The 14026-nt window shown below is 45.6% G+C and overlaps 2 long non-coding RNA genes across 3 annotated transcripts; one reads left to right on the top strand and one right to left on the bottom strand.

Moving 5' to 3' along the window:
* Positions 1 to 414: 414 nt before the first annotated feature.
* Positions 415 to 1277, top strand: LOC120829947 (uncharacterized). Of its 2 annotated transcripts, XR_013467987.1 has the most exons (5): positions 415 to 579; positions 676 to 734; positions 811 to 861; positions 990 to 1046; positions 1139 to 1277. It is a non-coding gene; the product is annotated as an uncharacterized LOC120829947 (long non-coding RNA). The 2 variants fall into 2 exon arrangements; XR_013467986.1 differs by having other exon boundaries at positions 990 to 1277.
* A 1557-nt stretch (positions 1278 to 2834) lies between these two features.
* LOC144409410 (uncharacterized) lies at positions 2835 to 3702 on the bottom strand. Its single transcript, XR_013467849.1, has 2 exons — positions 3243 to 3702; positions 2835 to 3021 (listed from the first exon to the last, which is right to left on the bottom strand). It is a non-coding gene; the product is annotated as an uncharacterized LOC144409410 (long non-coding RNA).
* Positions 3703 to 14026: the final 10324 nt, after the last annotated feature.

The following is a 14026-nucleotide window of genomic DNA, read 5'->3' as shown; positions in this document are numbered from 1 at the left end:
TTTAGAAAGTAATTAGTAATAAGTAGACCAATACTTTCTAGAGATAGTCATTATTACATTAATCTAATTACACTGTTGAAGAAGCCAGTTGTAGTTAGTAATATAAGTGACTTGCCCAACTGTTATAATATCAGAAGTGAAACTGGAAGAACAGTGTGTTATTCAACCTAATTTTAATTTTCATGTAGGTGCAATCCTGCAGGCATTAAAAGAACATGGCAGCAGCTGAAAATGAAATATAAAAACATAATTCAATCAGGTAAGGCTTGAACATATCATGGTTGTAGTCTACCTGACTTTACAAACATTTGACATATAAATAACTAAATAGCATCCAGTGTCTAGCAGTGCAGCAGCATTTTTGACATGGGTCTAAATGTTCATTCTCATTTGACTACTCAGCCAACAGAAAGAAGGCAGAGGCTCGCAAAACTGGGGGAGGACCTGCACCACCACCTCTGACAAATGCAGAGGAGATGGCCCTGAGCCTGAATGCTGGAAGGCCAATGGCTGAGGGAATTCCTGGAGGGACTTCATCAGAGCCAGTCACTCCAGAAGATTTAAGTGCCTTCATAAAATGTAAGAGGTCTACCTATGTGTTGTGTTTTTATATAGGCTATTTGTGATATTTCCATTTATTTTACTTTGGGGTGGGTTTTTCGTTGGTCCCAACAGATTCTGATGGTAAAATTAGTCTTTTGGAGCCTCCTGTCCCAACAGAACCACAGGCAGTTGTAAGTAGCCTACTCAATACACCAGAAATTATTACAAATAGTGTTATAAAGTGTACTCAAATGCTCATCTTCACAGGATGATGGGGATGAAGAAACAGTTTCTGCTGCCACAGAGATGCCTACAGAGGTAATGTTAATATTAGGTGTCTATCAAACAATCTACACATTCACATTTCTTCACCTTTTTTATGTGGAGTAGCCTATAGAATCTAAGTTTAAATCTAAGTATAAACAGGTATTTTTATCTCTCCCCAGAGTGTGGAAGAACAGCAAGAGGATGGTCCATCAACTTCTGGTGCACAGATGAACACAGTTCAGTGATTTTTTTTTTCAGTAAATGCCACAGTTTAATATTGTAGAATTTTAGAACTACATGATGTAACTGTAATCTACTGTATTTTCAGTTGCCAGTTAAGGAGTTATATAGACTTCTTCTTATTAAAAAGATAGAAAAAAACAGCAAAGAACTTGGACCGCCAGATCCAAAAGGCAGATCTGGAAATTGAGATTCTGAAACTAAAGCTAGAGGTGAGTGCATGGTCACAGGTGAATTCTAAGTATTGAAAATATATTAAATTCTATTTTTTTTTTTTATGTTTAGGAAATAAAGAACACCATATAAATTGCTGTGATTTTGTGTTTATTCATTTTTATTTTATTTTGTGGTTGGTTGGTTGTGGTGGTGGATATAATGTGTATTAATCTGTGAAGACATTTCGGCATATCATATCCCGGACTACCCTTCCCTCCTGGAAATCTGCCGGGTTGATGGGGTTTCCTCTGGGTCTTGTATTTGTAGGGCAGGGTGTTGCTCCCCTCTAATTATGGCAATATTATGGAGAACAACACATGCCACAATAATGTCGCAGGCCCTTTCAGGGGTTACCCTGAGGTGATTTAGGCCTTGGAAACGTGCTTTCAACAGGCCTATGGTCATCTCCACCCGGGCTCTCGTCCTGCAGTGTGCCACATTGAAGCGGCGCTGGGGGCCTGGTTCAGGTTCTGGGTAAGGGGTAATTAGTGTTGGTCGGCATGGGTAACCCCTATCTCCCAGCAGAAAGCCATCAATCTCTCCTGTAAGAAATTTCACATTGCTTTAGAGCTGCATAGAAGTTCCCCAGTAAGTGTGTAGTGCATACATTGAAATACATGCATTTACTTACCAGTTTCCAGTCTGTTGCTCAGCGTTGACTCACGATACATTCGTGAGTCATGAACAGAACCGGGCCACTTGGCCTCCACATTTGTAATGAGATGTGCAGCATCACATATGATCTTGACAATGCAAAGAATGAGACATGTTATAGTATTGTGATGAAGTCTTTGACCATTAGAAACAGTAGGCTTTCAGTGTACCTGCACATTAATACTGTGGATGGACCTCCTGTTGACATAGTCCGCTTCATTTTCGGAAGGTGCAATGATGGGAATATGTGTGCCATCAATGCATCCAACCACATTCGGAAATCCTAAAAGGAATTCTATTATTAGTTTACTTCCAGGGGTCGCAGCAATATGCTCTTAACTGAACGTCATTTATCAGGTTAGCCTCATTTAAACCGATTTATACATCACTGACCTGCAATCCTGTGAAACTCCTCTTTGATGGCTCTCACGGGTTTGTGCCCAGGAAACAGCACAAAAATTCGGAGAAAGCGCTTAAGAGCGAGGCACACTTTCCTTACAACTCTGCAAACAGTAGCCTTACTGATATGTTCTGCATCCCCAATGTTATACAGAAAACTACCATTTGCAAAGAAACGTAATGCAACGCAAAGCATCTGCTCGGATGTTAGAGCACGGCCGCGATGGCTGATGTTTCTGATGTAAGGATGGATGAGATTATGGATGTATCTTATTGACTGTAAAGAAAAACGGTACCGCTCAAATAAAAATGAATATGGATATGACAAAAAATCCACTCTGGGTCTCAAAATCCTCTCCCGACGTAAATGCAACTCCTACGGATTAATGCAGCCTCTTCATCCACAGGATCGTCCATAAAAGGACATGCCATTTCATTCACTTGATTTGATGCGCTCTGCGTGACTGAAATGTGCGCAATGAATGTGTCAGGTATTGAAACACGGAACAGAGGGGTGAGTTTCAAATGCAGCTTTATTGTTGCAGACGTCGAGAGGAAAGTAGGTTGTAAGACACGGGGTGAATGGAGAATCTTAGCTGAAAGGCGAGGAGTCCTGCTTGCTCTGTGACGGATGAAGACGCCGATGGAGGTGGTGAACAGCTGATGATGACGCATGGAGTTTCAGGAAGCTCAGGAGGGTATCTGGGAAGACACGGAAGTGAGCTCGAAGAGTCTGTAGTCATGGAATGACGAGATCAGACAACGGGTGAGTGATGCATGTTGGGTTATAAAGGAGTGCTGGTGATTAGGCTCAGGTGAAGGTGATTAGTAGTCAGGTGACCGGGTGATTGAATGAGAGGGAGGAGAATGGAATTGAGTGGGAGGCGATGTTGAACGGGATGAGGGTGGAATCCTGACAGTACCCCCTCCTCCCGAGGCGGCTCTTGACGCCTGCGAAGGATGTTGTCGGCGACGAGGTCTACCCCGACCTCTGGGTGCAGGACGATCCGGATGTTCCTCGTGAAACAGAGAGAGGAGCGTCGGATCTAGGACGTCATCACGAAGTACCCAGCATCGTTCCTCAGGTCCGTAATCCTCCCAGTCGATGAGGTACTCCAGTCGGGGACCTCGCTGCCGAGAGTCCAAGATGGTCCGGATCCCATAGATGGGTTCATCCTCCACAGGCACCGGAGGAGGAGGTACATCCACCGAGGGGTCATCTGAGGGACAAGGGGAGACCGGTTCAATGAAGGGTTTTAACAGCGAAACATGAAATGAGGGAGATATACGATACTGTCGGGGTAGCTTGAGTCTGTAGGTGACTTCGTTCAACTGCCTCTCGATGGGGAATGGTCCAATGAACCGAGGATTCAGCTTACGACAGGGCAGTCTGAGTCGAATATTTCTAGTAGAGAGCCAAACCTTCTGTCCTGGTTGATAAATAGGAGTTTTTAGTCTTCGACGGTCAGCTTGTGTTTTGTGCCTTCTGACTGCCTGTTGGAGTTGAACGTGAGCCGAGTCCCATACCCCCTCGCTCTGATGGAACCAGAAGTCGACAGCTGGAACCTCCGAGGGCTCACCCGACCAGGGGAAGAGAGGTGGCTGGTATCCTAGTATGCATTGAAATGGGGTGAGCCCGGTGGTGGACTGTCGCAGGGAATTTTGGGCATATTCCGCCCAGGGGAGGTATTGGTTCCAGCTGTCCTGGTACTGGTGGCAGTAGGTCCGCAGATATCGACCAATCTCTTGGATCTTGCGTTCAGTTTGGCCATTAGTCTGTGGATGGTATCCTGATGAAAGGCTGACAGTTACCCCGAGGAGCCGGAAGAAGGCACGCCAGACTCTGGAGATGAACTGGGGTCCCCTGTCCGAGACTATGTCTTCTGGAATTCCGAAGTTCCGGAAGACATTATGGAAGAGGGCTTCTGCGGTCACGAGTGCAGTAGGGAGGCCAGCTAGCGGGATTAACTTGCAGCCCTTTGAGAAACGATCCACCACTACTAGTACACACGTGAAACCATCAGAAGGAGGAAGGTCGGTCATGAAGTCGATTCCGATGTGGGACCATGGACGACGCGGAATCGGTAGAGGCAATAATTTTCCCTCAGGCAGTCTCCTCGGGGTATTGACGATGGCACAGACTGAACATCCTTTGACGAACCTTGCGACGTCCTCCGAGATGGTGGGCCACCAGTACCGTTGACGGAGGAGTGAGAGGGTCCGCTTGCTACCCGGATGTCCAGTGCCCGGAACAGAGTGGGCCGAGTCCAGAAGGGGGGTTCTCAGGTGTTCAGGGACGAATTTGCTCCCGTCTGGCCCTCCCGGCGGAGCAGGATGGAGAAGGTTTTCCTGATTGATCTGGTCGTCAAGGTCCCAGATGATCGGACTAATGAAGAGAGCTGGAGGGAGGATAGGAACCGGTTCGGCCTCGTCCGAGGAAGCATGATGGATTCGGGAGAGGGCATCTGCCCTGCAATTCTTACTTCCAGGGCGATATGATACCATGAAGTCGAAGCGGGTGAAGAAGAGAGCCCAGCGGGCTTGTCTTGGATTCAGTCTTTTAGTTTCACGAAGGTATTCAAGGTTTCTGTGGTCAGTAATTACCTCAAACTGGTGATTAGCCCCCTCCAGCCAGTGTCTCCATTCCTCAAGGGCTAGCTTGATGGCGAGTAGCTCACGGTTTCCAATATCATAATTCTGCTCCGCCGGGGCAAGTTTCCTGGAGAAGAAGGCGCATGGATGGAGTATGGGGGGTTCGCCCTGCCGCTGAGACAGTACTGCTCCTACACCAGTAGATGAAGCATCAACTTCCACGATGAACGGAAGTTCTGGGTTGGGATGAGCTAAAACAGGTGCTGAGGAGAAAGAGTCCTTTAGTTGTTGGAATGCTTCCATGGCTGCGGGTGTCAAGGACAGGGACTTGGGCCGGCCCTTCAGAGCAGATGTGAGGGGAGAGCTGAGGTGACTGTAGTTTTGGATGAAACGTCTGTAGAAATTTGCAAATCCTAGGAAGCGCTGGAGTTCTTTAATGGTGGCTGGCATGGGCCAGTCCTGAATGGCGTCTACCTTCCTCGGGTCCATTTGGATTCCCTCTTGGCTGATGATGTATCCCAGGAACTGGACGGTTGAAGTGTGGAACTCGCACTTCTCCAATTTGAGGTATAGTTGGTGTTCTCGTAGCTTTCGTAGTACTTGAAGGACATGATTATGATGCTCAGATCTGGAAGAAGAATAGATTAGTATGTCGTCGATGTACACAATGACAAACCGGTTGAGGAAGGGCCGGAGAACTTCGTTCATGTAGCTCTGGAAGACAGCAGGAGCGTTGGATAAGCCGAACGGCATTACCTGATACTCGTAGTGGCCTGAGGGGGTCACGAAGGCAGTCTTCCATTCATCGCCATGACGGATTCGTATCAGATTGTAGGCACTTCTCAAGTCTAGCTTGGAAAAGAGGCGGGCGCCACGTAGCTGTTCCAGAGCGGCAGGGACCAGAGGAAGGGGATAGCGGAATTTGATGGTTTGTGAATTCAGGTGACGATAGTCAATGCAGGGCCGCAAGCCCCCGTCCTTCTTAGCCACGAAGAAAAAGCTTGAGGCGGCCGGGGAGATGGATGGACGTATGAACTCTTGCTGTAATGCCTCTGCCACATACTCCTCCATGGCCCTTTGTTCCGGGATGGACAAAGGATATATTCGGCCCTTAGGAAGTGTAGCTCCGGGTAGCAGGTCAATTGCACAGTCCCCTGGCCGATGAGGTGGTAACTTGGTTGCCAGTGCTTTACTGAAGACGTCCTGGAACGTCCGGTACTCCACTGGAATTTCACATTGGACGTGGGTCTGGGAGCCGGTTTCAACTGCAGATAACACAGGAACCGCGGCCTCGGAGTCGACTGGCGAGGAAGAGGAAGAAGAGATTTTCTTAACAGACTTCAAACAGGAGTGGTGACAGTCATTACCCCATCGGAGGATTTCGCCGGTTTTCCAGCAGAGTACGGGTTGATGTTGGATCAACCAGGGTCGTCCCAGGATGAGTTCAGCGGTAGACTCCTCCAGCACCATAAAGGAAATTTTCTCGGAATGCAGACATCCTATTTGAAGAGTGATTACGGGGGAGCAGTGACGGATACGACCTCGGCCTAGCGGTTTGCCTTGGATGGTGTTAATAGAGAGATCGTGATCTAGTCGTTTTCTGCTGAGATTCATCTTCTGAAGGCAGGTGAAGGAGATGAAGTTCCCCGCGGAGCCTGAATCGATGAGGGCTTGCGCTGGAAAACACAGTTTATGGGTTAGGAGATGTACTCGTGTTTTCACTAGATGTTCTACTGGAGGGGCTACAGTAATTGAACTCACTGCTAGGCGCGGAGGTCGAACGGGGCAGTTGCTGAGCATATGCTGGTCAGAAGCACAGTATAGACATAGATGTTGTTGCATTCGTCGCAGGCGCTCAGAAGGGGAGAGATGAGAGGCGTCGACTTCCATAGGAATTGGAGCCGGAGGAGAGGCCGGGGAGGAGTCTGTTGCCGGCAGCGGGGAAGGTCTCATGTGTGTGGGCCGATCGCAAGCAGTGAGTAGTTGTGCAACTCGAATGGTTTTCTGGATGAGATTTTCGATGCCCATGACATCATCATACACCACAATCAGCTGACGAACCGTCGGGTTTAACCCCTGGCGGAATGCGGTGATTAACGCGGGCTCGTTCCATCCACTAGCTGCGGCGAGGGTGCGGAAGCGAAGAGCGTAGGCGTTCACGGAAGAATTCCCTTGTTGAAGTTGGAACAATTGATCGTGAACAGATAATGAAGCCACTGTTTGGCCAAACACCTCTTTAAAGTGACGGAGAAAATCAGGGAGAGATTTAATTACCGGAGAATCGGATTGCCACAAGGCTTGAGCCCATTGAAGAGCGGGGCCGGACAACAGTGATATGAGGAAGGCCACCCGAGCAGGATCGCCACTGAATTGATGTTCATTCATGGTGAAGTATAGAGATGTTTGTAAGAGAAACCCACTGCAATCCTCCGCCTCACCGGAGTAGGGCGCGGGCCGGGCCATGGGACTCGAAGAGGCAGAGAACAAAGCTGCGGGTGTACGCGGGAGGGACTCCGCTGCCAGAGGAGCTGAAGCCGGGGGAATTGGTAGCGGTGGATCCTCTCGTGCATCCGTAGAGCGTTGCATATTGCGGTCTGATCTTCTGTCAGGTATTGAAACACGGAACAGAGGGGTGAGTTTCAAATGCAGCTTTATTGTTGCAGACGTCGAGAGGAAAGTAGGTTGTAAGACACGGGGTGAATGGAGAATCTTAGCTGAAAGGCGAGGAGTCCTGCTTGCTCTGTGACGGATGAAGACGCCGATGGAGGTGGTGAACAGCTGATGATGACGCATGGAGTTTCAGGAAGCTCAGGAGGGTATCTGGGAAGACACGGAAGTGAGCTCGAAGAGTCTGTAGTCATGGAATGACGAGATCAGACAACGGGTGAGTGATGCATGTTGGGTTATAAAGGAGTGCTGGTGATTAGGCTCAGGTGAAGGTGATTAGTAGTCAGGTGACCGGGTGATTGAATGAGAGGGAGGAGAATGGAATTGAGTGGGAGGCGATGTTGAACGGGATGAGGGTGGAATCCTGACAGAATGAATACCGAAAGAATGAATGAGGTGATTAAATACCACTTCCTCTTTAAAAAAGGGGAGGAGACGAAATAAACTCTGGGTTTCCCGAAGAAAACCTGCTCCCGACCAGGTTAGGTTCACAGAGTAAGTTGCCATGGTAACTGACTCTGAGTATAAGTTACCTCTCTTTCTGAAACAGGCTTGACTTACTCTGCTTTCTCAGGTTTAACATACCTCCCATTCTGAAACAGAAAACTCAGAGTTTCCCTCATTTCAGGGTTAACATACTCAGAGTTTTCACTTAACCTCCTTTCTGAAACAGGCCCCATGGGGGTATTCCAGAAAGGAGGTTTAACAAACTCTGAGACGGAAACTCTGAGTATCCGGTTCCAGAACAGCTGATCTGCGTTAGTTTAATCAACTCGGAGTATGTTCACCTTGAGTTAAGCGCGTACATGACGATTATAAAAAGCCAGGGACCACTGCTCTACGGGATGGAATGTTCATCTCTTTCTCCCTACGTCTGCTGAATTAAGCTAAATTCATTTTAAATCCATGCATAACGGTGGTCTGGTAGGGCTGTCAAAATTGCTCAAAAAGGACGTTCGAATTTTCGCATAAAAAAAATACATATATTCGAATATCCGGTTGCGCATTACACACGTCAATAACAGGACAAATTTATACAACGAGAAATAACTACTTGTATAGGTAATTTATTTAAGTTTAAACATATTTAAGAACATATTACCTACGCAAAAATAAGTAAATAACTCTCTGCTCTTTGTGCATAGCGATTTAGATGAACAACAACAATAAACAAATGCTGAGTGCTGATGAAGAGTTTTGTGCAAGCAATTAAAGGTCGCAATTCTTGTCTCAAATATGGCAGGCTTCATTCAGTGAGTGAAAGTTTTACAGTACCGACATTGAACACTCCGAGAGAATATATATTTGAATATAGAATATTCGTTGACAGCCCTATGGTGTGGTGGTCAGCACTATCACCTTGACTTGGATGGTCCTGGGTTCAAACCCACTCAGCAGGTTGTGCCTTTCTGTTGGCCCCTTGTACCTCTGTTCATTTTCTCTAGCCTCCTACCAAAAACATGGAGGATAAGTGAATTGTTTACTCTAAATTGCCCCTAGATGAGAGCGAATGGTTGTCGATTTCTATGACAGCCCTGTTATTGACTGATGACCAGTCAAAACTTTGGTTGGATGCCCAATAACAGCTGGGCATGACTCCAACTCCCCTGCTACCCTCTAAGGATAAGAGGTATAGAAAATGGAATTGAATTAATAGTCCATTTTTGGAATAACTAGTAATGTGTGTTTCCCCATGTAGTCCCTAATCCAATCTTCCTATAAAAGGTTTAGATTCCAGGTTCATTTGCACCATTCTAAATGTAACGTCACGCCCAGGATCTATATTTTATCTGCATCTGGCTCTCCAAGCCAAACTGTGAAGTGGTTTATACACCTGTTTTAATTGGTTTACATGTGTTTTAGAACTGGCGTTGTGAATGTGAATTGGTTAATGTTGCCCTGGTAACATCAGATATCTCTACATTTGGGGCGGAGAGGATTTGTGATACATTAGGCGAAAGAAATGTTAATTCATTAAGTTAATTTATTATTGACAGCTTCCCAGTCCCTTTTTAGTCATTGACCGACTTGTGAACATGTCTTGGCAGTGAGACTTGCTATTCCTCCATGTGTGGCCTTCTCCTGGTTTCCTCACGTTCCCAAGTTCCCCATTGAGCGGCCAGAGAAGCATGGGGGGGAGCACCGAGCAAGGCATTGGAATCCCCAGCCAATGACTTTTAATCCCAACTCATAAAAACAGAGTGACAGTGGAGAAATGTTTGGACGCGAACAAGGCCAGACAAATGTTGCCCCGGACCCGAAGGCCCGAGACTAATGTGTCGACAAAGCAGTTGACTCATTTTCAACAGCGAGCCTTCAGCAATGCAGTCAAACAAGAGAGACATCCTCTGTTTCATGTGTTGAAAGGCAGTTGATGTCAGAGGTCTGTTGGATCATTGACTGTAACAATGTTGGATGCCTAGTGACAGCAGTCACAGTGGTAAATTTACTTTTTAGCCACTTTGAAAGACTTGTAGTAGTAAGTAGACTACTAAGTGTACTAGAACAGTCTGCATGTGGAGTGATAATGAAACCTCTTGTAAAATAGAAGAAGTACACGCAAATGTACTAATCAGAAATCTGATCAGTGTACAATTTCACTGGCAGATACCTATGCAAACACGCAAAAGGCATTTCTCCATTCGACCAACTTTCTTAGTAACACGTGCGTGTGCAGTACAAATCTTGTTTTCTGGCCTCTGTCTGCAGTTGAGTGCTAAGCCTATGCACTAGTGCCAAAAGCATGCAGCTGTTCAAGGGACACAAGATGGGATAAACTTTCCGCGCCTTCAGTGGCTCAAGCTCGCCCGAGGCACGGATCACTTTTGCCATTGTAACGTGACGGTATCCGCATGCTGGTGCACACAAGGTTAACATGGGCCACAGGTGTCGGATTGTGTTGATGTCCAGATTTTCACCTCCTGCCACATCCAATTGCTTGTGAAACCCCCCGCCTCCCAAAACCCCCTTTTTAAAACTTTTTCTATTAATAATCATTAGAGTTTCAAAGACTGGCCCCCCATGCACTTTTTAGACTGATGGTGAGAAAATAAAAGATGTGCATAAAACAGACAGCTTTTTAAAAAACCTATCCATATCTATGAAAAAACTAAACTTTTTGTTTTTTGTAAAACAAAATCATGACCCATGCTGTCATGACCTATGCTTACGTACGTTAGTAGCCTTCAATTTTGACAAATATCATGACCTCATCCATCCATCATTCAATCAATAACCTGCAAGGGACAGCCCTCCGTAACTCTGAATGCCACTACGGTCCCACCACTCAGACATTCTTTGCCAACTCGCCCTCTGGGAACTGAATAGATTCTCACACCTTCTGTGAGTTTCTAAAGGAACAGAGCAGCAGACATTAGGACATGGTTTTCTCTACCTGATCTGGAGTGCTAATTTAGAAGCTGAGGGTTTACATTTCTTTTCCCTTTGGCAATGTTAAAACTGGATCGCAGTAACTGCAATTTTACTTTAAATTACCCTAAACCGGTCGAAAAATCTAGAAGAGTCTGGATGAGTGTGGATTTAGCAAACTGCTAAAGTTAACACAAAGTCGGTCTACAGCTGTTGATGGGGGAGTTACTGCAGTTTCCTTTCCTTACAAAGGCATTGGTGTCTCCAGAGGAAGTCATGTAGTATGACAAATGTGCTGTCACGCACATTAACCACAATGAGCATTTGACCCAGAATCTCCAACCAAAGCTTTGGCAGTCTGGTTGCATTGTTGGTAATGTAGGCGTCAAATATAAAACCAAAGCCATCTGCCACTGTCAGGGCATTAACATTTTATCTAGCTTGATTGCCGAAAAAGTTTCCCCCCACGATCAAGATGCCAGCCTTGAAAAGGTACGAGCAGAAACCGTCGACATATATATCCATTAAGAATTTTTGGTCAGTAGCCCAGAGAGTGCTGAAGTGGAGCAGCGCTAAGTGCGGAGCTGGGCTTTTACTGTGCAACTCCACTATATGGAAGAGATTTTAAAGATTATATATAACAACTTTTCCCCTCTATATATACAGTAAATGTTTGCATATTATTTGTATTAAGTTTCCTAAATTTAACAGATGACAGATCAGGTGAACACACCCCTTTATCTGGCTTCCGACTCATCCAGAACACACACACCTACACTGTGGCCAGGCCTCCCCAGTTAATGGGAGTCAGATTACATCAACCACAAGCTTTGCTGCCTCACTGTTAAATCATGGACTATGGTTACATAGGAGCTGCTTTATCAATGTATCTGCAGGGCCATATACAGGAAGCTGGGCAGACGAGGAGAGAGGACGGAAGCAGAGTGTGTTTATGAGGTTATGGTATCTTTGAAGGAATAAAAATGGGTGGAGATTACCCTTTTTGTATCAATCACACCGATACTAGGATGGGTCTTCAACTTTCCTCAGATCTACCTCCGTGACCTCCACAAGCCTGGTATCAGGACATTTAACTGAAGCTAGTGTGCACTATTCCTCTCCAGTGGGCCTACTGTGTCAATGGCATTATGGGGAAGGGGAACCTTAATGATGGAAAGGGGGAAGCATACATCTCTTTCCTGCCAGGAGCCTTTATAGCTGGAAAATACTGGCATTGCCTGACCATGTATTCATACTACCTTAAGTGTCCTGCCCAAAGGACTGGATGCCTTGGGTTAAAGATTGTGGACCCCAATGGTTGTCTGGCTGATCACTTTTCTGGTCTTAGAATTTTGAAATTAGCTCCAACTTGATCAATTGCGTCAGTGAAATACAATTTAAACATAAAGGCATCGGTAATAATGTAGTGATATTACATTTGATACCACAACTCTTGTCACTTATCACACTTGCATAGTTTATTTTGATTATTTTGAAGCACTTAAATGGCATTGTCAATGCAGGAACTTTGCTTGTTATAGAGTATTTTTATATTGCAGTAAATCTGAAAATGTCCTCCCCTACCGACTGTTGCTTCAATCGATTCTGTGAAGAGAATCACTTCATATTGCCCCATTATCAATGGAACCCCAACTACAGTACTTCTTGTCCCATCTATTTGTTGCATGTAAGTATACTGTATGTAAAGCACACTGGTAGTAATATAATTTGTGTATTCAGGTGTAGATCCCAGAAGTGTGGGCTAAAGAACGAAGCTGGATCAGCAGAAAATCTGCCAAGCTCATCAGCTTTACTTCCCAAGTGTGTGTGTGTGTGTGTCTCTCTGTTTGTGTGTGTATGTTTTGAATGGTTTGGAGAGTGAGTAGCCATAAAAACTGAATTGGCCTCGGTTTAATGTGAGATCTGACCCCCCCCAGGTGTGTGTGCTTTCATGCCTATTCAAACACTGTATTTGTAAGAGAGCTTAGCTTCAGGCGGGAGGAGTGTAGTGTGCGTGTGTAAGTATTTGTGTCCGAAATGACTTCATGCAATCATTTTCATCCAGCTCAATCCTGACAATCTTATTCTGCCACCTTTTTTTCCCTGCCACACTTGCTAACTGAAGCTCGTCCCCAAGAGCTGTCCGTAGACTGTTTATAAGAACGGTTTACGTCACGGTCATTGACGTCACCCAGTGGTTGCATCTCGTTAGTCATTTGTCATAATCAGGTTGTGAAAGTTAACCCAAGAGAGGTTTAAGTAAAAATCCTTAGTACAGTAGGCCTACCACTAAAAATCCTTTCTCATCTAATTTCATCAGAACAAATTTGGAATTTCAATTTATTGCCTCTTTAATTTCTGTAGTCAACATGATGCGACACAAGGCCTATTAAAAAAAAAAAAACTTTCTACTGAGTGTGCATCCTTCTAATATGGTGAGTTTGCAAGTAATAATTTAGTTTTCTTGTTGTTGTTACATTATGTGCTTGATTTAGTACCTTTAAATACAATTTTAAGTTAGCAATTGCAAATGTCTACTTTTCTTGTCATCATGGCTTTGTTATTCATGCAGGGCTCTCAAGTGTCACGCATTGAGCGTGACAGTCATGCATTTTGGTCTCTGGTCACGCACTCCGCCACACACATAATTCCTCACGCCAAGAAATCGGATCCGGTCCAAGGCCGTGTTGGTTACTCCTCCCCCTGTCGACCGTAGTGTCACAGTATGCTCGGACAGGACCCAGACCGGATCGGTGGGGTGAAACAAAAGGTTTTATTCCTTGAGTCAAACAACAAAAATAACAAAGCGAAAGTTGTACGTGACTTCCTGGTTCCTGGAGTAGGTCCCTTCATAGAGTCTGTTACGACACCCGGTCTTGTCTGTGTTCTGTGTGTGTGTACATGTCTCTGCTCTGTGTGTTAACCCTCCTCAGGTGGAGCTAATTGTCTTCATTACTCATCCGCCCTCCTGTTATCTCCTACAGCTGGTTCCTGTTTTCCCATCCTCCAATCGCATCGTCCCATCAGCTGTATTTATGTGTTCCTGGTTGTTCAGTCCAGATCTCTCAGGCAGGGTGTG

This window comes from Gasterosteus aculeatus, chromosome 6 (genome assembly GCF_964276395.1).
Source record: "Gasterosteus aculeatus chromosome 6, fGasAcu3.hap1.1, whole genome shotgun sequence".
Classification (NCBI taxonomy): domain Eukaryota; kingdom Metazoa; phylum Chordata; class Actinopteri; order Perciformes; family Gasterosteidae; genus Gasterosteus; species Gasterosteus aculeatus.
The sequence above is the reverse complement of the archived record's forward strand: the minus strand, read 5'-3'. Positions and strand labels throughout refer to the sequence as shown.